Source organism: Triticum aestivum, chromosome 7B (assembly GCF_018294505.1).
Source record: "Triticum aestivum cultivar Chinese Spring chromosome 7B, IWGSC CS RefSeq v2.1, whole genome shotgun sequence".
Lineage (NCBI taxonomy): Eukaryota > Viridiplantae > Streptophyta > Magnoliopsida > Poales > Poaceae > Triticum > Triticum aestivum.
Genome location: NC_057813.1, coordinates 371,760,158 through 371,788,100, shown reverse-complemented (window position 1 = coordinate 371,788,100; position 27,943 = coordinate 371,760,158).

The window sequence follows — 27,943 nt, the reverse complement described above, 5'->3', positions numbered from 1 at the left end:
GACTGAAGGAAATATGCCCTAGAGGCCATAATAAAGTTGTTATCTAATATATTTCCTTATTTCATGATAAATGTTTGTTATTCATGCTAGAATTGTATTAACCGGAAACTTGATACATGTGTGGATACATGTGGAGGTGACAAAATATTGTGTCCCTAGTAAGCCTCTACTAGACTAGCTCGTTGATCAAAGATGGTTAAGTTTCCTAACCATAGACATGTGTTGTCATTTGATAAATAGGATCACATCATTAGGAGAATGATGTGATGAACAAGACCCACTCGTTAGCTTAGCACTATGATCATTCAGTTTTATTGCTATTGCTTTCTTCATGTCAAATACATATTCCTCCGACTATGAGATTATGCAACTCCCGGATACCAGAGGAATGCCTTATGTGCTATCAAACATCACAACATAATTGTGTGATTATAAAGATGCTCTACGGGTATCTCCGAAGGTGTTTGTTGGGTTGGCATAGATCGAGATTAGGATTTGTCACTCCGAGTATCGGAGAGGTATCTCTGGGCCCTCTCGGTAATACACATCATAAGAAGCCTTGCAAGCAAAGTGACTAATGAGTTAGTTATAGGATGATGTATTACGGAACTAGTAAAGAGACTTGCCGGTAACGAGATTGAACTAGGTATGAAGATACCGATGATCGAATCTCGGGCAAGTAACATATCAATGACAAAGGGAATAGCGTATGTTGTCATAATGGTTCAACCGATAAAGATCTTCGTAGAATATGTGGAATCCTATACGAGCATCCAGGTTCCACTATTGGTTATTGACCGAAGAGGTGTCTTGGTCATGTCTACATAGTTCTCGAACCCGTAGGGTCCGCACGCTTAACGTTTGATGACAATATTGTATTATATGAGTTATGTAATTTGGTTACTGAATGTTGTTCGGAGTCCTGGATGAGATTACAGACATGAAGAGGAGTCTCGAAATGGTCGAGAGGTATATATTGATATATGGAATGATAGTATTCGGACACCAGAATTGTTCCGGAGTATATCGGGTATTTATCGGAGTACCGGACCCCCCCCCCCCCCGGGGGGGGGGAAGATATGGGCCATATGGGCCATAAGAGGGGAGCACACCAGCCCACAAAGGGTGGCGCCCCCCCCCCCCCCCATGGAAGGAGGCCGAGTGGGAGAAGGGAAAGAGGGGATTCGGCCCCCCTTTCCTTTTCTCCTTCCTCCTTCCTTTTCCCCCTCGACAATTATGGAAGGGGGGAGGCCGAATTGGGGAGGACCCCAAGTAGGATTCGACCTACTTGGGGTGACCCCTTGGCTGCCTCTCGTCCACTCCAACCTATATATATGTGGGGAGGGGGCGCCTACAATAGATAACATCAACTGTTAGCCATGCGCGGCGCCCCACTCCACAGTTTACACCCCCGGTCATATTGTCGTGGTGCTTAGGCGAAGCCCTGCGTGTATCACTTCACCATCACCGTCACCATGCCTTCATGCTAACGGAACTCATCTACTTCCTCGATACCTTGGTAGATCAAGAGGGCAAGGAACATCATTGAGTTGAACGTGTGTAGAACTCGGAGGTGACATGCGTTCAGAACTTGATCGGTCGGAGCTAGAAGAAGTTCGACTACATCAACCATGTTGTCAGACGCTTCTGCTTTTGGTCTACGAGGGTACATAGACACACTCTCCCCCTCTCATTGATATGCATCTCCTAGATAGATCTTGCGTTAGTGTAGGAAATTTTTTGAAATTGCATGTTACGTTTCCTAATAGGTCTGCCAACAGTAATAACCTTCCGTCCAAAATTGGCATACCGTTAGATGGTCGATTTCACCCAACGTCAAGAAGACTATTGACATGAACATGCAAATAGGATATTAAATCCTAATATCAATGATCTATTACACACCAGGGTTCTTCCCTATTCCGGAGAACTAAGGGATCTACACACTCATGAAGGCAACAATCATCATAACACCAGAGCATAAAGGACATGAACAAATCACACATGTAACACACAAGTAGCGCCCGTTTAGGATTCTCGAGGTTACAATAAGGGAGAGGTGAATGAAGATGATGATGATAGTGGGGATGATGTTGGAGCCTTCTGGATGAAGATGGTGGAGGCGGCGGCCTCCCTTTTGTAGTATCCTTCCTCGAGATCACTCTGGCAGCTAGGGTTCCTGCTTCTTGACGAGTTTCTGGTGTCTCTCGGTGTCTGATCCACGATCTGTCTTCATGGGGGTGAATATAGTTGACAAGGCGATGGCGATGACTCTCCATATGACCGCTCATACGGGCGGGCGCGGTCGTATGGAACGTCATCTTTTGCTCTGGTGGTTCTGCGACAATTGCCTCTTTGCCCATTTTGCTTCCTTCTTTTATGGTAGGTGATTATCACTTTAATTATGTGATTCTACATTTTCTGAGATTGCTTCCTGATACGTCTCCAACGTATCTATAATTTATGAAGTATTCATGCCATGTTTACAACAATTTTATATGGTTTGGGCGCAATTTTATATGATTTAAATGAAACTAACCTGGACTGACGTTGTTTTCAGCAGAACTACCGTGGTGTTGTTTTTTGTGCAGAAATCAAAGTTCTCCAAATGCAGCAAAACTTTTTGACGATTTTTTTCCAAGAGAAGAGGCACTAGAAGCTTCATGGGAGGGCCAGAAGAGCCAGGAGGTGGCCACTACCCACCAGCGTGCGACTGCCCCCTCCGGCATGTGCTGGATGGTAGCGGGCCCCTCGAAGCCCATCTAGACGTAAGACCGACGCTAAAGAATCCTATAAATAAAGAAACCCCCGGAAATAACACTAAACCAGATGTTCCGCCGCCGCGAGCCTCTGTAGCCACGAAAAACTAATCAGGAACCTGTTCCGACACTCTGCCGGAGGGGGAAATCATCACCAAAGGCCATCTTCATCATCCCGACAGCCACCATGATGAGGAGGGAGTAGTTGAAGGAAATATGCCCTAGAGGCAATAATAAATTTGTTATTTATATTTCCTTATATCATGATAAATGTTTATTATTCATGCTAGAATTGTATTAACCGGAAACTTAGTACATGTGTGAATACCTAGACAAACAGAGTGTCACTAGTATGCCTCTACTTGACTAGCTCATTGATCAAAGATGGTTAAGGTTTCCTAACCATAGACATGAGTTGTCATTTGATAAACGGGATCACATCATTGGGAGAATGATGTGATTGACTTGACCCATTCCGTTAGCTTAGCACTCGATCGTTTTAGTTTACTGCTATTGCTTTCTTCATGACTTGTACATGTTCCTACAACAATGAGATTATGCAACTCCCAATTACCGGAGGAACACTTTGTGTGCTACCAAATGTCACAATGTAACTGGGTGATTATAAAGGTGCTCTGCAGGTGTCTCCGATGGTACTTGTTGAGTTGGCATAGATCGAGATTAGGATTTGTCACTCCGATTGTCGGAGAGGTATCTCTGGGCCCTCTCGATAATGCACATCACTATAAGCCTTGCAACCAATGTGACTAATGAGTTAGTTGCGGGATGATGCATTACGTAACAAGTAAAGAGACTTGCTGGTAACAAGATTGAGCTAGGTATTGAGATACCGACGATCGAATCTCAGGCAAGTAACATACCGATGACAAAAGGAACAACGTATGTTGTTATGCGGTTCGACCGATAAAGATCTTCGTAGAATATGTAGGAGCCAATATGGGCATCCAGGTTCCACTATTGGTTATTGACGAGAGAGGTGTCTCGGTCATGTCTACAAAGTTCTCGAACCCGTAGGGTCTGCACGCTTAACGTTCGTTGACGATATAGTATTATATGAGTTATGTATGTTGGTGACCGAATGTTGTTTGGAGTCCCGGATATGATCACGGACATGACGAGGAACTCCGAAATGGTCCAGAGATAAAGATTGATATATGGGATAATAGTGTTTGGTCTCCGGAAGGGTTCCAGAATTCACCGGAAAGGGTTCCGGATGTTTCCCGTAATGTTTGGGTACGAGAACACTTTATTTGGGCCAAAGGGGAAAGCCCATGAGGTTTTTGGAAAGCGCAAAAGGAAGTTTTGCAGAGTCCAGCTGGCGTCTGGGTCTAGACACCGGGAACCCTGGTGTCTGGCCCTGGAGTCCAAGAAGGACTCTTGCCTTTCGGGTGAAACCAACTTTGTGGAGGCTTTTACTCCAAGTTTCAACCACAAGGCTCAACATATAAATAGAGGGGCAGGGCTAGCACCAAAGACACATCAAGAAACACCAAGCCATGTGCCGGCAACCCCGTCCCCTCTAGTTTATCCTCTGTCATAGTTTCCGTAGTGCTTAGGCGAAGCTCTGCGGAGATTGTTCTTCACCAACGCCGTCATCACGCTGTCGTGCTGCCGGAACTCATCTACTACTTCGCCGTCTTGCTGGATCAAGAAGGCGAGGACGTCATCGAGCTGAACATGTGCTGAACGCGGAGGTGCCGTACATTCTATACTTGATCGGGGCGGATCGTGAAGGTGTATGACTACATCAACCGCATTGATAAAACGCTTCCGCTTAGCGATCTTCAAGGGTATGAAGATACACTCCCCCTCTCGTTGCTATGCATCACATAGATAGATCTTGTGTGATCGTAGGAATTTTTTTGAAATTACTACGTTCCCCAACTGTGGTATCCGAGCCAGGTTTATGCGTAGATGTTATATGCACGAGTAGAACACAAGTGAGTTGTGGACGATACAAGTCATACTGCTTACCAGCATGTCATACTTTGATTCAGCGGTATTGTTGGACGAAGCGGCCCGAACCGACATTACGCGTACGCTTACGCGAGACTGGTTCTACTGACGTGCTTTGCACATAGGTGGCTGGCGGGTGTCAGTTTCTCCAACTTTAGTTGAATCAAGTGTAGCTACACCCGGTCCTTGATGAAGGTTCAAACATCACTAACTTGACGAAATATCGTTGTGGTTTTGATGCTTATGTAAGAACGGTTCTTGCTCAGCCCATAGCAGCCACGTAAAACATGCAACTACAAAGTAGAGGATGTCTAACTTGTTTTTGCAGGGCTTGTTGTGATGTGATATGGTCAAGACGTGATGAGATATAAGTTGTTGTATGAGATGATCATGTTTTGTTGAAGTTATCGGCAACTGGCAGAAGCCTTATGGTTGTCTCTTTATTGCATAAGATGCAAGCGCCAAATAATTGCTTTACTTTATCGCTATGCGATAGCAATAGTTGCAAGAGCAATAGTTGGCAAGATGACCATGTGACGACACATTGATATAGATCAAGATGATGGAGATCATGGTGTCATGCCGGTGACGATGGAGATCATGACGATGCTTTGGAGATGGAGATCAAAGGCACAAGACGATGATGGCCATATCATGTCACATATTTTGATTGAATGTGATGTTTATCTTTTATACATCTTATTTTGCTTAGTTCGGCGGTAGCTTTATAAGATGATCCCTTACTAAAATTTCAAGGTATAAGTGTTCTCCCTGAGTATGCACCATTGCCAAAGTTCGTCGTGCTGAGACACCACGTGATGATCGGGTGTGATAAGCTCAACGTCCACATACAACGGGTGCAAGCCAGTTCTGCACATGCAGAAATACTCGGGTTAAACTTGACGAGCCTAGCATATGCAGATATGGCCTCGGAACACTGAGACCGAAAGGTCGAGTGTAAATCATATAGTAGATATGATCAACATAGTGATGTTCACCATTGAAAACTACTCCATCTCACGTGATGATCAGACATGGTTTAGTTGATTTGGATCACATAATCATTTAGATGACTAGAGGGATGTCTATCTAAGTGGGAGTTCTTAAGTAATATGATTAATTGAACATTAATTTATCATTAACTTAGTCCCGATAGTATTTTGCAAATAATGTTGTAGATCAATAGCTCGCGTTGTTGCTTCCCTATGTTTTTATATGTGTTCCTAGAGAAGACTATGTTGAAAGATGTTAGTAGCAATGATGCGGACTAGGTCCATGATCTGAGGATTATCCTCATTGCTGCACAGAAAAATTATGTCCTTGATGCACCGCTAGGTGACAGACCTATTGCAGGAGCAGATGCAGATGTTATGAACGTTTGGCTAGCTCAATATGGTGACTACTTGATAGTTTAGTGCACCATGCTTTACGGCTTAGAAACGCGACTTCAGAAACGTTTTTGAAATGTCACGGAGCATATGAGATGCTCCAAGAGCTGAAATTGGTATTTCAGACTCATGCCCCCGTTAAGAGGTATGAGACCTCTGAGAAGTACTTTGCCTAAAAAGGATGGAGGAGAATTGCTCAACTAGTGAGCATGTGCTCAGAATGTCTGGGTACTACAATGACTTGAATCAAGTGGGAGTTAATCTTCCAGATAAGATAGTGATTGACAGAGTTCTCTAGTCACCATCACCAACTTACTGGAACTTCGTGATGAACTATAGTATGCAAGGGATGACGAAAATGAATCCCGAGCTCTTCGTGATGCTGAAATCGACGAAGGTGGAAATCAAGAAAGAGTATCAAAGTGTTGATGATTGACAAGACCACTAGTTTCAAGAAAAGGGCAAAGGGAAAGAAAGGGAAACTTCAAGTAGAATGGCAAGCAAGTTGTCTCTCCCATGAAGAAGCCCAAAGTTGAACCAAAGCCTGAAACTGAGTGCTTCTATGGCAAAGGAAATGGTCACTTGAAGTAGAAATGCCCCAAATACTTGGTGGATAAGAAGGATGGCAAAGTGAACAAAGGTATATTTGATATACATATTATTATGTGCACCTTACTAGTGCTCGTAGTAACCCCTGGGTATTTGATACTTGTTCGGTTGCTAAAAATTAGTAACTCGAAACATGAGTTACAGAATAAACAGAGACTAGTTGAGGGTGAAGTGACGATGTGTGTCGGAAGTGGTTCCAAGATTGATATGATCATCATCGCACACTTCGTATACTTTCGGGGTTAGTGTTAAACCTAAATAAATGTTATTTGGTGTTTGCGTTGAGCATGAATATGATTTGATCATGTTTATTGCAATACGGTTATTCATTTAAAGTCAGAGAATAATTGTTGTTCTGTTTACATGAATAAAACCTTCGATGGTCATACACCCAATGAAAATAGTTTGTTGGATCTCGATCGTAGTGATACACATACTCATAATATTGATGCCAAAAGATGCAAAGTTGATAATGATAGTGCAACTTATTTGTGGCACTACCGTTTGGGTCATATCAGTGTAAAGCGCATGGAGAAACTCCATAAAGATGGATTTTTGGAATCACTTGGTTATGAATCATTTGATGCTTATGAACTGTGCCTTTTGGGCAAGATGACTAAAACTCCATTATCCGGAACAATGGAACGAGCTACTGACTTGTTGCACATAATACATACCGAAGTATGCGGTCCAATGAGTGTTGATGCTCGTGGTGGGTATTGTTATTTTCTGACCTTCACAGATGATTTGAGCAGATATGGGTATATCTACTTAATGAAGCACAAGTCTAAAACATTCGAAAAGTTCAAAGAATTTCAGAGTGAAGTGGAGAATCATTGTAACAAGAAAATAAAGTTTCTACAATCTGATCGTAGAGGAGAATATTTGAGTTACGAGTTTGGCCTTCATTAAAACAATGTGGAATAGTTTCACAGCTCATGCCACATGGAACACCACAGCGTAATGGTGTGCCCGAACATCGTAACCGGACTTTATTGGATATGGTGCGATCTATGATGTATCTTACCGATTTACCATTATCGTTTTGGGCTTATGCAGACAGCTGCATTCACTTTAAATAGGGCACCATCAAAATCCATTGAGACGACGCCTTATGAACTGTGGTTTGGCAAGAAACCAAAGTTGACGTTTCTTAAAGTTTGGGGTTGCGATGCTTATGTGAAAAAGTTTCAACATGATAAGCTCGAACCCAAATCGGAGAAGTGTGTCTTCATAGAATACCCAAAGGAAACTGTTGGGTACACCTTCTATCACAGATCCGAAGGCAAGATATTTGTTGCTAAGATGGATCCTTTCTAGAGAAGGAGTTTCTCTCGAAAGAAGTGAGTGGGAGGAAAGTAGAACTTGATGAGGTAATTGTACCTTCTCCCGAATTGGAAAGTAGTTCATCACAAAAATTAGTTCCAGTGATTCCTACACCAATTAGTGAGGAAGCTAATGATGATGATCATGAAACTTCAGATCAAGTTACTACCGAACCTCATAGGTCTTCTAGAGTAAGATCCGTACCAGAGTGGTACAGTAATCCTGTTCTGGAAGTAATGTTACTAGACCATGATGAACCTATGAACTATGAGGAAGCGATGATGAGCCCTGATTCCGTGAAATGGCTTGAAGGTCATGAAATCTGAGATGGTATCCATGTATGAGAACAAAGTGTGGACTTTTGTGGACTTGCCCGATGATCGGCAAGCCATAGAAAATAAATGGATCTTCAAGAGGAAGACAGACGCTGATAGTAGTGTTACTATCTACAAAGCTCGACTTGTCGCAAAAAGTTTTTCGACAAGTTCAAGGTGTTGAATACGATGAGATTTTCTCACTCGTATTGATGCTTAAGTCTGCCCGAATCATGTTAGCAATTGCCACATTTTATGAAATCTGGCAAATGGATGTCAAAACTGCATTCCTTAATGGATTTATTAAAGAAGAGTTGTATATGATGCAACCAGAAGGTTTTGTCAATCCTAAAGTTGCTAACAAAGTGTGCAAGCTCCAGTGATCCATCTATGGACTGGTGCAAGCCTCTCGGAGTTGGAATATACGCTTTGATGAGTTGATCGAAGCATATGGTTTTATACGGACTTTTGGAGAAGTCTGTATTTACAAGAAAACGAGTGGGAGCTCTGTAGCATTTCTAATATTATATGTGGATGACATATTGTTGATTGGAAATGATATAGAATTTCTGGATAGCATAAAGGGATACATGAAAAAGAGTTTTTCAATGAAAGACCTCGGTGAAGCTGCTTACATATTGGGCATCAAGATCTATAGAGATAGATCAAGACGCTTGATAAGATTTTTCAATGAGAAAATACCTTGACAAGTTTTTGAAAGAGTTCAAAATGGATCAGTCAAAGAAGGAATTCTTGTCTATACTACAAGGTGTAAAGTTGAGTAAGACTCAAAGCCCGACCATGGTAGAAAATAGAAAAGAATGAACGTCATTCCCTATGTCACAGTCATAGGTTCTATAAAGTATGTTGTGTTGTGTACCAGACTTATTGTGTACCTTGCCATGAGTTTGGCAAGGGGGTACAATAGTGATCTAAGAATAGATCACTGGACAGTGGTCAAAATTATCCTTAGTGAGGACTAAGGAAATGTTTCTCGATTATGGAGGTGATAAAAAGAGTTTGCCGTAAAGAGTTACGTCGATGCAAGCTTTTACACCGATCCAGATGACTCAAGTCTCAATCTGGATACATATTGAAAGTGACTCTGAAACGTGATAGAAAGCAGAGGACTGCAATTTTGGTGGACACTGAAGTTCGCCGCAGTGTATGCCTTAGTGATTTATGCGATGGTTACCGTAATGTGCCAAGCAGTGGCACTAGCAAGTCTAAATGTCAGAACAAATCTCCTCACACTCTGAAGAAGCGCAAGACCAAATTGGCTAAGTCTGATGGAGCTTCAGCGGTGCCACCACCAACTGCCATTGCTGATCTTCAGCGTATTGGGACTCGTCTGCGCATCACCCCGGAGAAGATCACCGCGGAAAAGCTTGTGGCTAATCCAGCTAAATCTACCAGCAGCAAGAGTTCCGATGATTGATCACATAATGCAGCTTCATGGTCCATGGCGTGCCACTTTAAACGTCATCTATCTTTATTTCTGTTTTTATGTTTGGAACTCTGTCTTTTTGCTATGCTTAGCTGGTCTGTGTTGATCATTGCGTGATCTACTTTTGCTGCAACTTATTATGGTCTGTAATGAATCAGTTTGGGTTTAAAGATTGGAAGGTGCTTTGTTGGAACGTATGTGGCCTTAATTCTGAAGCGCGACAACTTTTTGTTAAACAGAAGATTGATGAAAGTGTTTGTTCTATGGTCTGCCTCCAAGAAACTAAATGTATGCATGTTGATCATAGGTTCATTAGGAGGTTTTGTCCACGACGTTTTGATAATTTTGCTTATGTGCCTTTCTGTAACACCCGGATAATCATGCTACAGTGATCTCACGTTAATGGTGACACGTCACCTCTGTCACTGTAATTAATCTCGGGTTAATTCAAAGCCGTTTCAAATTTAAATCCTAAATAAGTCAAACGTCAAAAGTTTTCAAATATTAAAATAAAATGTTCGGGCCATGTCTAATATTGCATCGGTAATTATGGCGTAGTAAACACCTTTTTATAAAATGCCTAATTACTTTTAGATGAATTTAAACAGGAAAGAAATAAATAAAAGAAAGGAAATACAAAAGAGAAACCCACACACAAAAAAAAAGGAAAAGAACCCCCCCCCCTCGGTGCTCCGGCCCAGCAGGCCACCGGCCCAACTGGGCCACGACCCACCAGGCCGGCCTAACCGGCCATCCCTCACTCCCCATTTCCCCCCGCTCCCTAAACCCTAGCCCCACCGACACCCACTTCCCCCCCCCCCCCGTCGCCCCACTCGCTCTCCCCCACCCCCTCGCTCTGGATCTGGATCGGGAGGAGCCCGATCCCCTCCTCCCTCGCTCGCGCCCGATGTGAGCCGTCACTAGCCGGCACCAGCGCCGCCTCCCCACCGGACCCCCGCCTCCTCATCTCCTCCCCGCCGCCCGATGTGCTCGACGCCGGCGCCGCATCGCCACCGCTTGGAGGACCTTTCCGCCGTCGCCGTTCGTCGGGGCAACCTCACAGGAGCTCCTTGCCTCGACCCGCCGTCGTCGGAACGCCACCTCGACCCCCTCCTCATCGGACTTCCCCGACCTCCATCGAGCCCGCTGCCTAGACCCCACGGCCCCGTGGTGAGGCCCCGACAACTCCTCCTCCCCTGCTCCGGCCACTTCGGCCATGGCCTCGCTCACCGGCGCCTGCAACGCGCGCCGGCCGCCCTGGCCGCGCCCGCGCCCCCTGCCTGTGCCCGCGTGGCCTGCCGCCCTTAGACACGCCTGCGCCGGCCTCGTCCTGCCCCGGACGGCGTCGCCCTCCGCCCGGGCCGTCGCCTTACCTTGCCTCGCCGTGTTCCCCACGCCCACGCGCCGGTCTGGGCTCCCTGCGCCCTGCTGCCGCTTGTGCGGTGGTCGCTGGCACCCCGCCAACCTCGCCCCGCTCTGCGCCTCGCCGGCGCCCCCCCTCGGGCGCCCTGTTGGGGCCGGCCACCACGCCCGCACACCGGTGCCCGTTGCCCGCAACCGCGCCCGTTGCGCCCGAACCCGCTAAGGCCCCTGTGCCTATGACATGAGGGGCCCAGGCCCTAGAACGAAAATTAAAAAAAAGATTTAATAAAATAAATAAATGATTAAAATAATTAAAATATTAATTAGTTAATTAATTAGAGAATTAATTAACTTAATTGATCCTGATTAGATTAACCTAATCACCTAGTTAGTTAATTAATCTATTAGGTTAGTTAACAGTCAATGACAGCTGGGACCCACACGTTAGTTGACCAGTCAACTCTGTTGACTGCTGAGGTCAGCATGACATCATGCTGATGTCATTATTCCATTTTTGAATTAATTTAAATAACTAATTAAATTCCAGAAATTAATAAAATCTTTAGAAAATCATATCTTTTAATCCGTAACTTGAACATGAAAGTTGCTCAGAACGACGGGACGAACCCGGATATGCAGCCCGTTCGTTCACCACACACCCCTAACATATCAAACACGCAACTTTCCCCCTCTGGTTCATCTGTCCGAAAACGCGAAACACCGGGAATACTTTCCCGGATGTTTCCCCCCTTCGTCGGTACCACCTCATACCACGTTAGGGCACACCTAGCACCGCTCATTGTCATGTCATGCATCGTCGTGTTTATGTTTGCATTGTATTCATTGTTTCTTCCCCCCTCTTATCTCCGGTAGACTACGAGACCGACGCTGCTGCTGCCCAGTTCGACTACGGAGTTGACGACCCCTCCTTCTTGCCAGAGCAACCAGGCAAGCCCCCCCCTTGATCACCAGATATCGCCTATTCTCTTCTATACTGCTTGCATTAGAGTAGTGTAGCCTGTTACTGCTTTCCGTTGATCCTATTCTGATGCATAGCCTGACATTGTTGCTACACCTGTTGATACCTTACCTGCAATCCTAAATGCTTAGTATAGGATGCTAGTTTATCATCATTGGCCCTACATTCTTGTCGGTCTGCCTTGCTATACTATTGGGCTGTGATCACTCGGTAGGTGATCACGGGTATATACTATACATACATACATACTATACAGATGGTGACTAAAGTCGGGTCAGCTCGAAGAGTACCCGCGAGTGATTCACGGATTGGGGGCTGAAAGGACCTTTGTCCCGACGGCCCTCTGTGTGGATCTTTGTGGCGGAGCGACAGGGCAGGTTGAGACCGCCTAGGAGAGAGGTGGGCCTGGCCCTGTTCGGCGTTCGCGGATACTTAACACGCTTAACGAGATCTTGGTATTTGATCTGAGTTGGCTACGAGCCTATACGCACTAACCATCTACGCGGGAGTAGTTATGGGTATCCCGACGTCGTGGTATCAGCCGAAGCACTTCAGACGTCAGCGACGGAGCGGCGCGCGCCGGATTGGACTGGAACGCCACTAGGCTAGGTCTGCTTTCGGCCGCCCTCGCAACGTGCAGGTGTGCTATGGGCGATGGGCCCAGACCCCTGTGCACTTAGGTTTAGACCGGCGTGCTGGCCTCTCTGTTTTGCCTAGGTGGGGCTGCGACGTGTTGATCTTCCGCGGCCGGGCATGACCCAGGAAAGTGTGTCCGGCCAAATGGGATCAAGCGTGTTGGGTAAGTTGGTGCACCCCTGCAGGGAAGTTAATCTATTCGAATAGCCGTGATCTTCGGTAACAGGACGACTTGGAGTTGTACCTTGACCTTATGACAACTAGAACCGGATACTTAATAAAACACACCCTTCCAAGTTCCACAGACAACCCGGTGATCGCTTTTCAACAGGGCGACGAGGAGAGGATCGCCGGGTAGGATTATGCTACTGCGATGCTGCTGGAGATGCTACTGGAGTTGTTACTTGGAGTTGCTATTTGGAGATTCTACAGTGGAGATGCTACTTGGAGGACTTCAACCTACCCTCTTCTACTTGTTGCAAGACGGAGGTGACCAGAAGCGTAGTCTTCGATAAGACTAGCTATCCCCCTCTTATTCTGGCATTCTGCAGTTCAGTCCACTGATATGGCCCTTTACACATATATCCATGCATATGTAGTGTAGCTCCTTGCTTGCGAGTACTTTGGATGAGTACTCACGGTTGCTTTTCCCCCTCTTTTCCCTTTTTCCCTTCTACCTGGTTGTCGCAACCAGATGCTGGAGCCCTGGAGCCAGACGCCACCATCGACGACGACCCCCTACTACACCGGAGGTGCCTACTACTACGTGCAGCCCGCTGACGACGACCAGGAGTAGTTAGGAGGATCCCAGGCAGGAGGCCTGCGCCTCTTTCGATCTGTATCCCAGTTTGTGCTAGCCTTCTTAAGGCAAACTTGTTTAACTTATGTCTGTACTCAGATATTGTTGCTTCCGCTGACTCGTCTATGATCGAGCACTTGTATTCGAGCCCTCGAGGCCCCTGGCTTGTATTATGATGCTTGTATGACTTATTTATGTTTTAGAGTTGTGTTGTGATATCTTCCCGTGAGTCCCTGATCTTGATCGTACACGTTTGCGTGCATGATTAGTGTACGATTGAATCGGGGGCGTCACAAGTTGGTATCAGAGCCGACTGCCTGTAGGAATCTCCCTTTCCAACTCCTTGGCCGAAGTCGAGTCTAGTCGTTGAAAAACTTTTACTAACATGGCTGTGTGGCCCATGGGCCCACGTCGCCATCGGGTGGTAGTAGGATCTTTTACTCCTCGACCTATACTCTGGGACTCTGATCTCTCTTCTATTCGGGTTAAATGATTTTTGCGAAATCTAACATTAGGATCTCGTTATCACTTTCACCCTGAGACCCCCTTATTAATGTTGATCGTCTGTGGCACGTGAAGACCCTGAAGATACTCTCCGCTGTTAACCCGAGAACTTATGTTCATCGCATTTGCAATTCCCCTTCCACCGTCAACCCTTATGGATAACTACTTGCAGTTGTTATTCTTACATTCATCCCCAGTTGATCTTGTTATTACAAGATACCTTGAAATTCTCTCTGTTGTTCCGAGAATCCTTTGAGCTTACTGCCTTGCTGTTCTTTATCACCTGAATACCCCTATGGATAATTCTCGCACTTATCGAGTATCCGCTCATCCCCCAGTTGTTCATGTGTTTCACAATGGTCTTCGAAATACTATTCGATCCTCCAAAAATCCTTAGCAGCTTATTGCTCGGTCATACTTGTCTACTTGCATGATGGATGCTTTCCATATGTCTGGCAATATTCGTTAGTATCCTTAGGCATCGTCATTTTGATCCTTTTTGATTCAACATGAGTGCGAATGCACGCAATCATCAGTTGATCATTTTAAATTATCTTTCCGGCTCAGACGTCATCTTAAACATGAGCTGGTTCTCAACCAATCCAAATGTCGTCGATAGTACCCCTAAGGCTATTCAACTTATCCACCCCTGATCAGAACATTGCTTCTGTTCCCTTAATTTGGAAATCATAATTCCTTTGCATTTGAGCTCTGGATTAGTCAGTTGTTTCTATAATCCAATGCCCTTGCATTGTTACTTCCTCTGATTGTGTGCCGATGCTCACATCAGCTCTGTTATGGACCGACAGATCCTTTAATGGATTTTATCCGACATTGTCCTTCATATTCAATAACCTTGTGAGCCTTTCCTTGGATACATAATGCCTTTGGTAAATTGTATCATCTACTTTCTCAACCTTGCTCTACTTTCGAGCTTGTGATATTTAATATTGAAGCTTGTGGTATATGTTTCCACGATACCCTGACGGGTTGAACGCATGCCTTCCTTAATATGTGTGAACTCGAAAGTTTTCACGAGTCATACTCATCTGGTATTACACCAGGTAACACTTTCAACACTAATGCCTTTATCAAAGCGAGAAGTGAATGGGAGGTTATACATTGAAGAAGTGGGAGTCGACCTTGAACTTGTGTTCATGCCCATGGACACGATGCAGATCTTATCATTAAAGCTTCTTTTAAATAAATTATTCCTTTGGTATAAGTTCATCTTATATCTAGGATCTGGCCTTTTGCAACCGTGGTTCCGACCATGATTGTTCTTCTTTGATCTCATTTCTCGGACAAGTTAAAACAATTGTCTTCTATGGATCAATACACCAGTCCAACCTTTACTTTGATCTTGTGTCGAGTATTACCCCCTTGGTATCTCGAGATTATCATGGAACTGCATAACTCCTTATGAGTTCTTCATCACGTGCTACCTTCCCACTGATTCCAATTTTTCACGGGCTCTGAGTTATTGAACACTCAAAGACACCGATAACTGAACCGAGTCCGCTCTTCGGTTCAACAACTCTTCAGTAAGCTTCTATAAGTACGAGTTTGTACCCGATCACGCCATTCCTAGCCTGTTTGGCTATATCATTGTCGTGACGATTCTAACGGTGCTACCTGGTCCTTATTCTCGGAGCACCAATTTTCGACGATAAACTAACCTTACGTCGATTTTCCTCGTCATACCCTTTCACCTTAAACAACAAGCTTGAGTTCGAGTTTGTGTCGTACCCATGGTTCCAATGACTTTTGGCTTCATCATTCCTTTGACTTGATGTCGTTGCTGATTGATTACTTCTTCATGAAATCTGTCAACAAATGTGTCGTGATCCTCATCAACCTTATGAGTTCTTCCAGGATATCAATTGAATTCATGATGAGAAATACCATCCTTGTCCCTCGATGATTTGAGTTATCATCGGCAACATTCTTGCCTTCCCCCCCCCCAACACAAACTTGTTCACAATTTGTGTTGTACCTTGGTTTCCTTGCTATCCAGCAATTGTTCTTCTTTACCTTGGAGTATTACCGTCCTTTATGTCAAGAATGTTATGAGATTTGTTCCACCTCTTGAGAATTCTTGACATACAAATACTTCTCACCATCACCATTCTTTCTTGGTCCCCGTGTTAATTCCAACAAGTGAACGGTGTTGTTTGGATTCTTTCCTTCTAGCAACCCTAGTTTTTTTGAAGATTAATGGTCGAAAGTTCATTCTTAGGCTATTGATTATTGCATCACCATTCTGACATTGGTCGTGCAACCCAACCCATATTTCGGGCGCACCTTTCAACCAATGTTTAATTGTGTATGTTTTCCTCGAGCATACTTCCTTATATCATTTGATCTGACAAATGTTATCTCCTTGTTCACTTAATTGTGGACATCCATCTTTTGGGAATCTCGGTGAATTGCCGTTGAGTTCACCAGACACCTCCTTGTCCTCTCCTTGGGTTAATGATGGACTCTTGATAACGGAAATCACTTCATAGTTCATTTCCCCGAGAATCTTACAATGTCATCTCGTCAATTCGCGTTGCACCTTTTCTTCTCAGGTATCCTAAGTATGAGGTATCCTGACACCAAATGGATCTGAATCTCGGTCAGATATGATGGTTGGGACATATCTCCAAGAGTTGTAACATTGATCTCTACGTGACCCGGTAACATGATGTCATGCCTAGCACCCCCCCCCCCCCGCTGGGTGGAGGACCTATCGTTATAATTTCTTTTGCAAGGACAACCATTCTTCCTGGAGGAAATTGTAAGACTTATTCTACAAGTTATTCCTGACGGATCCTTCGTGTTTCCAAAGTCTGATCTTCACCTAAAGACCATGTCAATGCTATCTCGAAGCATGTCAATGGTACTCCGATTTTCAACAGGAACATTTGAAGCACGATGCTAAATTTTATTTATCAATTATCCTAACACCGTTGTGTGAGTAATGTCATGAAATTTCTCTCCCCTTACCTGAAAGGGTTTTCTACTTTATATCCTATCAAGGATATCATGCTCTGCTTGTCCTTGGGAAGGATATACCCCTGAAATATGTGTTTAAACACATTTTTCCTTTCCATTTGTTCTGTTTAACCTGAGGATCACATTTTCTTTTCCATTGGTTTGTTTAACCTTTCTTGTGATCTATATGATCTAAACAGTAAGATTCTTCTGCTCATGTAAACACCTCGGTGTACAACTCTGCCAGTGAGACCCTGTTTCTATTGTTGATGAAATTTCGGTAACCGCCGATGGATGAGAACTTTGCCTCTTGGCCCGCCTCGTTTCAACGAGCAGGAAAATGGTTCCCTTCGTCCCTCGCCCTTGGTATCAACATTGTTGCCGACATAACTGACTTGGTACTCTCTGACATGCCTTGCTATCATGACCGTGTAAGATGTCACTGCTCCTATTTAAAAAAAACCACATGGTGGGCCCATAGCCCACAGTTCCACAGGATCGAAACCTGACTCTCCTATACCCCCTGTTTCCAAAGTTATTCCTCGCGCTTGGCTTCGTATTTAATTCACGGGCCACCTTCCTAGTGCTCTATACTGGTATCAGACGCAATACTTACTCTCGCTACTCTGAACCCCTTTCTCACTCTGGTTCAGGCTTCGAGCAACTATCTATCCGCTTGGAGCCTATTATGGTACCTTCGTACCTTACTCTCGAGGTATTTCATATGTTCAACTCGAGAGATAATCTTATACTAATTCATGGGTTAACCCCAGATTGTTTCCCTCAAAAGCATTATGTCGTAGTGAGCTGCTCCTTATCTTTTCGTAAGTACGATGGAGTTCCCGAAGAAATGATGACAAGTTTATCATGATGCATCGGAATAAAGGATTGAAGACATCAACAAAAGGAATTAACTTCCTCGAGAAGATCCATTAGAATATCGTAACCAGAACTTTCCCCTTACTCCCCTCTTAAATCTCGGGATGAGATTTCTTGTAGTGGAGGAGATTTGTAACGCCCGAATAATCATGCTACAGTGATCTCACGTTAATGGTGACACGTCACCTCTGTCACTGTAATTAATCTCGGGTTAATTCAAAGTCGTTTCAAATTTAAATCCTAAATAAGTCAAACGTCAAAAGTTTTCAAATATTAAAATAAAATGTCCGGGCCATGTCTAATATTGCATCGGTAATTACGGCGTAGTAAACACCTTTTTATAAAATGGCTAATTACTTTTAGATGAATTTAAATAGGAAAGAAATAAATAAAAGAAAGGAAATACAAAAGAGAAACCCACACACACAAAAAAAAGGAAAAGAACCCCCCCCTCGGTGCTCCGGCCCAGCAGGCCACCGGCCCAACTGGGCCACGACCCACCAGGCCGGCCTAACCGGCCATCCCTTACTCCCCATTTCCCCCCGCTCCCTAAACCCTAGCCCCACTGACACCCACTCCCCCCCCCATCGCCCCACTCGCTCTCCCCCACCCCCTCACTCTAGATCTGGATCGGGAGGAGCCCGATCCCCTCCTCCCTCGCTCGCGCCCGATGTGAGCCGTCACCAGCCGGCACCAGCGCCGCCTCCCCACCGGACCCTCGCCTCCTCATCTCCTCCCCACCGCCCGACGTGCTCGACGCCGGCGCCGCATAGCCACCGCTTGGAGGACCTTTCCGCCGTCGCCGTTCGTCGGGGCAACCTCACAGGAGCTCCTTTGCCTCGACCCCGCCGTCGTCGGAACGCCACCTCGACCCCCTCCTCGTCGGACTTCCCCGACCTCCGTTGAGCCCGCTGCCTAGACCCCACGGCCCCGTGGTGAGGCCCCGACAACTCCTCCTCCCCTGCTCCGGCCACTTCGGCCATGGCCTCGCTCACCGGCGCCTGCAACGCGCGCCGGCCGCCCTGGCCGCGCCCGCGCCCCCTGCCTGTGCCCGCGTGGCCTACCGCCCTTAGACACGCCCGCGCCGGCCTCGTCCTGCCCCGGACGGCGTCGCCCTCCGCCCGGGTCGTCGCCTTGCCTTGCGTCGCCGTGTTCCCCACGCCCACGCGCCGGTCTGGGCTCCCTGCGCCCTGCTGCCGCTTGTGCGGTGGTCGCCGGTGCCCCGCCAACCTCGCCCTGCTCTGCGCCTCGCCGGCGCCCCCCCTCGGGCGCCCTGTTGGGGCCGGCCACCACGCCCGCACACCGGTGCCCGTTGCCCGCAACCGCGCCCGTTGCGCCCGAACCCGCTAAGGCCCCTATGCCTATGACATGAGGGGCCCAGGCCCTAGAACGAAAATTAAAAAAAAGATTTAATAAAATAAATAAATGATTAAAATAATTAAAATATTAATTAGTTAATTAATTAGAGAATTAATTAACTTAATTGATCCTGATTAGATTAACCTAATCACCTAGTTAGTTAATTAATCTATTAGGTTAGTTAACAGTCAATGACAGCTGGGACCCACACGTCAGTTGACCAGTCAACTCTGTTGACTGCTGATGTCAGCATGACATCATGCTGATGTCATTATCCCATTTTTGAATTAATTTAAATAACTAATTAAATTCCAGAAATTAATAAAATCTTTAGAAAATCATATCTTTTAATCCGTAACTCGGATTAAAATATTTTCAACATGAAAGTTGCTCAGAACGACGAGACGAACCCGGATACACAGCCCGTTCGTCCACCACACACCCCTAACATATCAAACACGCAACTTTCCCCCTCTGGTTCATCTGTCCGAAAACGCGAAACACCGGGAATACTTTCCCGGATGTTTCCCCCCTTCGTCGGTACCACCTCATACCACGTTAGGGCACACCTAGCACCGCTCATTGTCACGTCACGCATCGTCGTGTTTATGTTTGCATTGTATTCATTGTTTCTTCCCCCCTCTTATCTCCGGTAGACTACGAGACCGACGCTGCTGCTGCCCAGTTCGACTACGGAGTTGACGACCCCTCCTTCTTGCCAGAGCAACCAGGCAAGCCCCCCCCTTGATCACCAGATATCGCCTATTCTCTTCTATACTGCTTGCATTAGAGTAGTGTAGCCTGTTACTGCTTTCCGTTGATCCTATTCTGATGCATAGCCTGACATTGTTGCTACACCTGTTGATACCTTACCTGCAATCCTAAATGCTTAGTATAGGATGCTAGTTTATCATCATTGGCCCTACATTCTTGTCGGTCTGCCTTGCTATACTATTGGGCCGTGATCACTCGGTAGGTGATCACGGGTATATACTATACATACATACATACTATACAGATGGTGACTAAAGTCGGGTCAGCTCGAAGAGTACCCGCGAGTGATTCACGGATTGGGGGCTGAAAGGACCTTTGTCCCGACGGCCCTCTGTGTGGATCTTTGTGGTGGAGTGACAGGGCAGGTTGAGACCGCCTAGGAGAGAGGTGGGCCTGGCCCTGTTCGGTGTTCGCGGATACTTAACACGCTAGATCTTGGTATTTGATCTGAGTTGGCTACGAGCTTATACGCACTAACCATCTACGCGGGAGTAGTTATGGGTATCCCAACGTCGTGGTATCAGCCGAAGCACTTCAGACGTCAGCGACGGAGCGGCGCGCGCCGAATTGGACTGGAACGCCACTAGGCTAGGTCTGCTTTCGGCCGCCCTCGCAACGTGCAGGTGTGCTATGGGCGATGGGCCCAGACCCCTGTGCACTTAGGTTTAGACCGGCGTGCTGGCCTCTCTGTTGTGCCTAGGTGGGGCTGCGACGTGTTGATCTTCCGCGGCCGGGCATGACCCAGGAAAGTGTGTCCGGCCAAATGGGATCAAGCGTGTTGGGTAAGTTGGTGCACCCCTGCAGGGAAGTTAATCTATTCGAATAGCCGTGATCTTCGGTAACAGGACGACTTGGAGTTGTACCTTGACCTTATGACAACTAGAACCGGATACTTAATAAAACACACCCTTCCAAGTTCCACAGACAACCCGGTGATTGCTTTTCAACAGGGCGACGAGGAGAGGATCGCCGGGTAGGATTATGCTACTGCGATGCTGCTGGAGATGCTACTGGAGTTGTTACTTGGAGTTGCTATTTGGAGATTCTACAGTGGAGATGCTACTTGGAGGACTTCAACCTACCCTCTTCTACTTGTTGCAAGACGGAGGTGACCAGAAGCGTAGTCTTCGATAAGACTAGCTATCCCCCTCTTATTCTGGCATTCTGCAGTTCAGTCCACTGATATGGCCCTTTACACATATATCCATGCATATGTAGTGTAGCTCCTTGCTTGCGAGTACTTTGGATGAGTACTCACGGTTGCTTTTCCCCCTCTTTTCCCTCTTTCCCTTCTACCTGGTTGTCGCAACCAGATGCTGGAGCCCTGGAGCCAGACGCCACCATCGACGACGACCCCCTACTACACCGGAGGTGCCTACTACTACGTGCAGCCCGCTGACGATGACCAGGAGTAGTTAGGAGGATCCCAGGCAGGAGGCCTGCGCCTCTTTCGATCTGTATCCCAGTTTGTGCTAGCCTTCTTAAGGCAAACTTGTTTAACTTATGTCTGTACTCAGATATTGTTGCTTCCACTGACTCGTCTATGATCGAGCACTTGTATTCGAGCCCTCGAGGCCCCTGGCTTGTATTATGATGCTTGTATGACTTATTTATGTTTTAGAGTTGTGTTGTGATATCTTCCCATGAGTCCCTGATCTTGATCGTACACGTTTGCGTGCATGATTAGTGTACGATTGAATCGGGGGCGTCACACTTTGGTGGGTGCATCAGCTGGTATGGTCATTATTTGGAATTCTTCTTTTTTTGAGGGCAAGTTAATTGAGGCTAAACCTTTTGGCATCGTTGTGGAATTCCATTCCAAACATACTTCTGAAGTTTGGACGCTAGTTACGGTTTATGGCCCATGTCAGGGTCCAGCCGTGATGAGTTCGTGCAGTGGCTATACAACCTAGACATTAATTGAGACGACAATTGGCTACTTTTGGGTGATTTTAACTTTATGAGGTCGCTTGAAAACCGTAACCTGCCTGGTGGTAATGTCAACGACATCTTTCTGTTTAATGAAATCATCGATCACTTGGGTCTTGTTGAACTGCCAATTAAGGGAAGGCAATTTACTTGGTCTAATATGCAAACTAAACCCCTCCTCGAACAAATTGATTGGTTTTTCACTTCGGTTGCATGGACTTCGGATCATCCTAATACTTTAGTTTTGCCTCTTGCGCGATCGGCCTCTGATCATGTTCCTTGCGTGGTCACGATTGCCACTGCCATTCCTAAAGCTAAAGTTTTTCGCTTTGAAAATTATTGGACTGAATTACGTGGCTTTAATGAATGTGTTGCTCAGGTTTGGGGCAGGTCGGTGGGTAAACACACGGCTGCATTAACTATTTCTTCCAAGTTTAAAGCTCTCAGGTATGCCCTTAAGAAATGGCATTTAAAGTTGTCCACGGTTAAGGCGCTTATTTCTAATTGCAACAAAGTCATTCTCTTCTTTGATGAGATGGAGGAGATCCGGCCGTTAAGTTCGCTTGAATTTAATTTTAGGTGAATTGTAAAGTTGCATCTTGAGGATATTTTACACTGGCAGTATGTTTATCGGAAGCAACGTTGTACTATCCAAAGCATTAAGGTGGATGAGGAAAATTCTAAATTTTTTCACGCCATGGCCACAAAAAGGTATCGGAGGAATACTATTTCTTCAATCAAGAACTCGACAGGTGAGGTGGTTTCCGATCACCAACTGTTGGCGGGCATGTTTTGGTCTGATTTCAACCAGCATATGGGCCAAGCAAAAGGAATCCATATGGGTTTTGATCTACACAACTTAATTGACAGAGTTAATGGACTGGAGGATTTATCATTGCCGTTCATGGATTATGAGGTTGAGGCCGTAATTAAGAACATGCCATCTGACCGTGCACCGGGCCCCGATGGCTTCACAAGTCTCTTCTTAAAAAAGTGCTCGTCTATTCTCAAGGAGGATTTTATGCAACTTGTCAAGGAGTTTTATGATGGGAGGTGCACTTTGGAATGTCTTAATACTTCATTAATCACTCTTGTCCCCAAGAAGCTAAGTCCAGAAGTGGTTGGAGATTTTAGGCCCATATCCTTGACCAACACGTGTTTGAAGTTTTTGACAAAACTGCTGGCTAATCGGCTTCAAAAAGTGATCTTGAGATGTATACATCGTAACAAATGTGGTTTTCTTCGTTGTAGATCTATTCAAGATTGTCTTGCTTGGTGTTTTGAATACATTCACCAATGTAAAGCTTCTAAGCGTCCCATCATCATCCTTAAACTCGATTTCAGGAAGGCATTCGATACAATTGAGCATGAAGCCATCCTCAGAATCTTACAATGCAAGGGTTTTGATGCACGTTGGACTGGCTGGATTGATAGCATCTTGTCTACGGGTTCTTCTTTTGTTCTCTTAAATGGGGTTCCAGGTAACCATTTTGCCTGCAGATCGGGAGTTCCCCAAGGAGACCCGCTATCTCCATTATTATTTGTGATTGCTGTGGATCTACTCTAGTCTGTGGTTAATGAGATGTGCTCCAGAAACATTATGTCTCTACCAATACCAACAAACTCCAATGATTACCCGATCGTTCAATTGCAGATGACACCCTCATTGTCTTACCTGCCATTGATGACCAACTCATCACCTTCAAGGATATGCTTAACACCTTTGCGGCTTCAACTGGTTTATGTGTCAACTTCAGTAAGTCATCACTTATTCTAATCAATATGAGTGATGAGTAGGGTGCTCGGGTTGCTAATCTGCTAGGTTGTGATGTTGGCTCCATGCCCTTCACATATCTAGGGTCACCCATGGGCACGTCTAGGCCCACAATCTATGATCTAATGCCTCTAGTTGATCATATTGAGTGATGCTTATCTGCTTCCTCATGTCTGCTAAATCAAGGGAGTCGTTTACAGCTGCTTCAGTCGGTGTTATGCTCCATGCCAATTTATTTCTTGTGTACGATTTCTCTTCCCAAGGGCATCTTGCAGCAGATTGAGAGAATCATGCGTTAGTGCTTGTGGAGAGGCAACACAGATAATCCTCGCCAATCATTGGCTGCATGGGATCTGGTCTGCCGACCTAAGAATTATGGTGGTTTGGGGGTGCTTAATTTGGGATTTCAAAATTAAGCTCTATTGCTCGAGCACCTTTTCAAGTTCTTTAACAGAGTGGACGTGCCTTGGGTCACATTAATTTGGGACACCTATTATGCTTCTTCGCCACCGCAAGTCACACAAAGCTATGGCTCTTTTTGGTGGCGAGATGTCATGAGTTTGTACAATAAATTAGCCGTCCCACAAGTGTATGATGGGAACACGGTGGTTTTTTGGCTTGATCGCTGGTAGCTGGGTAATAATGTTGTCCTTTTGCGTGAGCTTTTCCCAAGGCTTCATTCTTTTGTCATTGATGACACAGTCACAACCAGTGAGTTTATGGAGCAACCGGAGGTCTCGGAGCACTTCCATCTGCTTCTATCACAGGAGGCTTATTTTGAGCTCACTCTACTTCAAGATTTGCTGTCTTTGATCAATTTGAATGTGGAGAGTAAGGACATTTGGAAGTGGCCATCTAAATCTGGAGAGTTCAAATCAAAGATATACTATGTGTCTTGCTTCTCCCACCTGGTGGTTGATCCCATTTTGAGATGGATTTGGAAGTGTGCTTGTACGCTCAAACTTAAAGTGTTTGGATGGCTTCTTATAATGGATCGTTTGAATACTAGGGATATGATGCAGCGTAGACAATGGATCATTCAGGAAGACACGTGTGTTCTTTACCTCTGTGCTTCTCATGAAGAGTGTGCACATCTCTTCTTTACTTGCAACTTTAGTCAAAGGGTTTGGAACTACCTTGGGATTTCTTGGATTGTTCAGCCAAACCAGACTACATATGAGATGGCTCTTTCTGCTAGGAGGGATTTTGGTTATCCTTTCTTCACAGAGGTGGTCTTTGCTGCTACATGGAATATCTGGACACAAAGGAATGGGAAGATCTTTAGAAATGAGAGACCTTCCTTCACATCTTGGAGGAGGAATTTCATACATGATATTTCCCTTTTGGCTCATAGAATCAAATGTAAATATAAAGATAACTTAGTTTCATGGATAGCCACACTCTCTTAGGCTCCTTGTAAGTAATTTCTTTTCTTTGTTACACTTGTAAATTGTACATTTGTATTCTCTCTAGTTCTTTGCAATAAAGAACTGTGAGGCTATTGCCTTGCAGTATATAGTCAAAAAATGAAAGTGGGAGCAATTAGCTAGAGTAGCTCCGTGCAAAGCGTTGTAGACATAGAATATTTGCAAAATACATATGGCTCTGAATGTGACAGACCTGTTGACTAAACTTCTCTCACGAGCAAAACATGATCATACCTTAGTACTCTTTGGGTGTTAATCACATAGCGATGTGAACTAGATTATTAACTCTAGTAAACCCTTTGGGTGTTGGTCACATGACGATGTGAACTATGGGTGTTAATCACATGGTGATGTGAACTATTGGTGTTAATCACATGGTGATGTGATCTAGATTATTGACTCTAGTGCAAGTGGGAGACTGAAGGAAATATGCCCTAGAGGCAATAATAAAGTTGCTATTTATATTTCCTTATATCATGATAAATGTTTATTATTCATGCTAGAATTGTATTAAACGGAAACTTAGTACATGTGTGAATACATAGACAAAAAGAGTGTCACTAGTATGCCTATACTTGACTTGCTAGTTAATCAAAGATGGTTAAGGCTTCCTAACCATAGACATGAGTTGTCATTTGATAAACGGTATCGCATCATTGGGAGAATGATTTGATTGACTTGACCCATTCCGTTAGCTTAGCACTTGATCGTTTTAGTTTACTACTATTGCTTTCTTCATGACTTATACATGCTCCTACGACTATGCGATTATGCAACTACCGATTACCGGAGGAACACTTTGTGTGCTACCAAACGTCACCACGTAACTGGGTGATTATAAAGGTGCTCTATAGGTGTCTTTGATGCTACTTGTTGAGTTGGCATAGATCGAGATTAGGATTTGTCACTCCGATTGTTGGAAAGGTATCTCTGGGCCCTCTCGGTAATGCACATCACTATAAGCCTTGCAACCAATGTGACTAATGAGTTAGTTGCTGGATGATGCATTACGTAACGAGTAAAGAGACTTGCCGGTAACGAGATTGAGCTAGGTATTGAGATACCGACGATCAAATCTCGGGCAAGTAACATACCGATGACAAAAGGAACAACGTATGTTGTTATGCGGTTCGACCGATAAAGATCTTCATAAAATATGTAGGAGCTAATATGGGCATCCAGGTTCCGCTATTGGTTATTGACTAGAGAGGTGTCTCGGTCATGTCTACATAGTTCTCGAACCCGTAGGGTCCGCATGCTTAACGTTCGTTGACGATATAGTATTATATGAGTTATGTATGTTGGTGACCGAATGTTGTTCGGAGTCCCGGATATGATCACGGACATGACGAGTAACTCCGGAATGGTTCGGAGATAAAGATTGATATATGGGATAATAGTGTTTGGTCTCCGAAAGGGTTCCGGAATTCACCAGAAAGGGTTCCGGATGTTTCCCGGAATGTTTGGTATGAGAACACTTTATTTGGGCCAAAGGGGAAAGCCCACAAGGTTTTTGGAAAGTGCAAAAGGAAGTTTTGTGGAGTTTAGGGGCTAGATGCCAGGGTCCCTGGCGTCTGGGTCCAAACGCCGGGAACCCTGGCGTCTGGCCCTGGAGTCCGAGAAGGACTCTTGCCTTTCGGGTGAAACCGACTTTGTGGAGGCTTTTACTCCAAGTTTTGACCCCAAGGCTCAACATATAAATAGAGGGGCAGGGCTAGCACGAAAGACACATCAAGAAATACCAAGCCGTGTGCCGGCAACCCCGTCCCCTCTAGTTTATCCTCCATCATAGTTTCTGTAGTGCTTAGGCGAAGCCCTGCGAAGATTGTTCTTCACCAATGTCGTCATCACGCCGTTGTGCTGCCGGAACTCATCTACTACTTCGCCCGTCTTGCTGGATCAAGAAGGCGAGGACGTCATCGAGCTGAACGTGTGCTGAACGCGGAGGTGCCGTACGTTCAATACTTGATCGGGGCGGATCGTGAAGGTGTATGACTACATCAACCGCGTTGATGAAATGCTTCCGCTTAGCAATCTTCAAGGGTATGAAGATACACTCCCCCTCTCATTGTTATGCATCGCATGGATAGGATCTTGCGTGATCGTAGCATTTTTTTTGAAATTACTACGTTCCCCAAGAGTAGTCCACCCTCGGGACCGAGGGTTTGTACCATTAGCTATGTGTTTAATCTCTCTCTCTCTCTCTCTCTCTCTTGTTCTTGATTTGGCACGACCTTGATGTATCGCGAGCTTTGTTAATATAGTTGGATCATATGGTGTTTTCCCCTCTCTTTCTTGTTGTGATGAATTGAGTTTTACCTTTGAGATTTCATTATTATTAGATTGAATACTTTTATGGATTTGAAAACACTTGGTGTATGTTTTGGCACTCAACTTACGGATTCTTGAGGTGACATTGGGGTAATCTATGCATAGGGTTTGATGCACGTTTTCGTCTTTGTTTCTCCGGTAGAAATCTTGGGGCACTCTTCGAAGTTATTGTGTTGGATTGAGTATTATGAATCCGAAGTTGTTTGATGCATTTCGTATAATCAACTTACAGATACTCGTGGTGACATTGGAGTATCTAGGTGACATTAGAGTTGGTTGATGTGTATCATATGGTGTTATTTTATATGAACTCTTGGGTTGTTTGTGGCACTTATAGGAATAGCTCGATAGATCGATCAAAAAGGATAACTTTGAGGTGGTTTCGTACCTT